The 3,587-nt window shown below is 22.7% G+C and overlaps 1 protein-coding gene across 2 annotated transcripts in view; it reads left to right on the top strand.

Annotated features, from left to right (window-relative positions):
* Positions 1-3,587, top strand: part of LOC117171453 (ectopic P granules protein 5 homolog) — a 73,278-nt gene that overhangs the window by 18,627 nt on the left and 51,064 nt on the right. The window lies entirely within an intron of this gene.

The raw sequence follows: 3,587 nt of genomic DNA, 5'->3' as shown, positions 1-3,587 counted from the left end.
GTGTTGTTAATAAAAATTCAGAAATCTAAAATTGTAACCACTTATAATTACCGAAAGTGTCCTTTTACTGATGCATCAATTTCAGGTAGAATAATTTTAATTTTTTTAATTTTAAACTGAATTAAAATTTTTTTTTTATTTTTAATTTTTCTTTAGGATTATCATTCATTCTAGAAATTTTCAAATATAAAATATTTTTTCAAATACCAACTTAATTAACAAAAATTAATAAATGCAGCACTTTTATGAGAAATCGCAAATTGTATTAAAGTAGAAAATAGACGCGCGCGCTACGTGCGCGATTTTTTGTTTTGTTTTACGCAATTTTTGAATTAAAATATAAAACTGATGTTAATAAAAAATTTTTGTATTTCATAGTATGTATTATCAAGGTGACCGCTGGACCGTAAAACCGGAAATTTTACAAATTTTTAGAAGAAAAATATGTCTACGTTGGATTTCAACAGGTTTTAAAAATAATTAGTTGAATTGTTATCTTTTTCAATTAAGCTATCATTTAGTTTACAATGCGTGATTCGAAAATCTTCTAATTAACGCATTTTTCACTTTAGATTTTTTTAAGCTTAAGTTTTTAATTTAAAGAATTTTAAAATGCTGTCTTGAAGACTGAAAAAAATTTAAAGCGTTTGAAGTTAAAAATTGTTGAAAAAAAAAACATTTTTAGTTTATGAACTGTAAATATAAATTTTTTTTTCAAGTGGGTCTGTATTTTAAGTATTCAAAAGTCACAATAAAGGAATTGAGAAACCGATTCTAAATCCGTTTAAAATTGAAGAATTTCCAGATTATAACGTTGATTTTTGTATTTAAGAAATGTTTAATTTGATAGTGAAATTTTTGAATTTTGATGTATGAAGAGCAATTAAACACTTATTATTTGTAAAACTAATTTGAATAATTTTAAGGGATATTTAGAATTTTTGAAAAAATTCAAGAATAATTTAAAACTTAAAATTCAAATAATTTATGCGACAAAATTCGGCTACTCGTAACGAAATTCCGCTGAAAATAGACACATCCAAATTTAAAATAAAATGTAGATTTTTGCAGATTTTAAATGAAATATTGATCAGATGTCTAAGAATTGTAGGATTCAAAAGGATAAAAATATCTTAAGAATCCCAGCAAAATTGAAAATGATTTTTCATTTTGAAAAATTATTCTAAGAGAATATTTAAAAAGGTTTTTAGATTTACCAAATTTTAAACAAAAATAACTGAAATATTTTAAGGAATTTTATTTTAATTTTCAGGATTTTCTAAAAATTACAGGAAAAATTCGGTAAATATCTTTTAAAATGTGTTTAAATATTTTATTAATCTGTTTTGGTTGAGGATTTAACTACTCTGTTAAAAATTCGTCTTTTTTGGTTGAAATCGACAGTTTTTTCTTTAAAATCAAAATATTCTTTGGTTGAAAATGCAACTACTCAGTTGAGCGTGGAACTGCTTTGTTAAAAATCCATTTTTTAGGTTGATGATTCCTCATTTTTGTTGAAAATTCATTCCTTTGTTTGAAAATTTAAATTTTTTTGTTAAAAATTAATTTTTATTGTTAAAACTTTAACTATTCTGATGAAAAAAACATTTTATTTAATTGAAAATTTATTATTTGATCTTCTTTGTTGAAACTTGATCTTCGTTGAAACATCATCTTTTTTTTATTAAAAGATAATATATTTGGTTAAAAATTTCACTATTTTGTTTAAAATTCGTTGTCTATACTAAAAATTTATTTTTTTCACTTACAACTAAAAAAAAATTAAAGTTAAAAATTTATATTTTTAGATGTTAAATCATTTTTATGGTAAAAAATTTGATTTTGTTGAAATTTTTAATAGATAATTAATTTTTCGAACTGAAAATTTAACTATTCTTTTTTGGTTGGAACTTTATCTGTTCAGTTGAAAAATTAACCGTTTTGTTCACAATAAATTTTACTTGGATGACAATTAATTTTTTTAGCTTAAAATTCAAAGTTTCTATTTTAAGTTGAAAATATTTCATTTTTAGTTGAAAATTCAACGATTTGGTTAAAAATTTGTATTTTTTGATAGAAAAGTAATCTTTTTGGTTGAAACTTAATTTTTTTATTGCAAATTTATTTGTTTGAATGAAAAGATATTGTTGAAACGTCGTTTTTTTAATATATTTTTTTCAACTGATAATGTAGGAATACTATTTACGTTTAAAAATTTACATTTTTCAGTTGAAAATTTATGTATTTGATTGAAAATCGGCTTTTATAGTTAAAAACGCATTGAATATAGTAAAAAATTTATATTTTTGGTTGAAATATCTTTTTTTTTTTAGAAAATTCGTTGTTAAAAATTCATATTCTCGTGTTGTAAACACATTTTTTTATCTTTTTATCTTTTAGCGCGCTTCTAAAAATAAAACAGTTTAATTTTCAGATTACAAAAAAAAATTGCAACCAGAAAAAAACGACTCTTCAACGAAATAGTTCCATCTTGCTCTAATAAAATATAATATAACGAAAAATATGATACTTGAACTTTATACTCATAATCATCAATTTTGAGCCAATAATGGAATAGTTAAATTTCTAGTTAAGAAAATAAATTCTCAACCAAACAAAAATTTAATTTACAACCAAATAGATAAAAAAAATTGTTTATCAGCCACGTTAGATTTTCTTTTCTCTTTTTCGCATATCGTCGAAAATTTTCTTCTGATTTTTTTTTTCATTCAGGGTGGTCATTTTTTTTAAATTTTCGTCTCCCGGTTCTCTCCCGGTTCACCCGGTGAATATTCGTGATTTCTCCCGGTTTATAAAAAAATTAATTTTCTTTCCAAAACCCACGGGTTTTTCACATATATTATGAATTGCGGAAGTCGATAAATTTCAGCAAACTTTTTGCAAGAAATTAATTGATTTTTAAATCATATAATAGGAAGTCTAATGAAATTATTGTGTCTAATAAAGGAAAGTACAGATAAGCGTTTTATTGTACACTAGCAGCAAATGCACACGCGCAAATCGCGCGTTCCTGTCTCTGAATTTTTATTTACTAACATGAAAATATGAAAATTTAAAAATCTATTATTAAACCAATTTTTTAATATAAGGTTTTAAATATTTTTGAAATATTAGTTAATAATGAATAATTTCGAATTGCAAGCTCTTAACATTTGAACCAACGATTTTGGACAATTCAATTAGAAAAAGGAGTTGAATTGTGTAATTTCTAAGTCGAAGCGTTAAAAATTAAAGAATTGTAATTTGATTTGGAGAATCACGAAATTAGAATGATCTTAGATGAAAAACTTTAAAATATGACAATGTCAAAATGTGAAAAAATGTATATCTAAGATTCAAAGTTTGGAAATTGGATAGTTTAAAATTAAGAGTAATTAAAATTACTGTTAAATTATTAAATTTAATTCTTTAGAATTAAAAGCGTTCAAAATAAATAATTAAAGATTGAAGACTTTTAAATTTGAATAATTTGAATTCAAAGCGGTTAAAATTTGACAATTTAATATTGAAAACTAAATTAAATCTTTCAAATGTCAAGCTTCTGATATTCTAGAATTTTAAATTTT

The sequence above is a fragment of the Belonocnema kinseyi genome, chromosome 4 (assembly GCF_010883055.1).
Source record: "Belonocnema kinseyi isolate 2016_QV_RU_SX_M_011 chromosome 4, B_treatae_v1, whole genome shotgun sequence".
NCBI lineage: Eukaryota > Metazoa > Arthropoda > Insecta > Hymenoptera > Cynipidae > Belonocnema > Belonocnema kinseyi.
The sequence above is the reverse complement of the archived record's forward strand: the minus strand, read 5'-3'. Positions and strand labels throughout refer to the sequence as shown.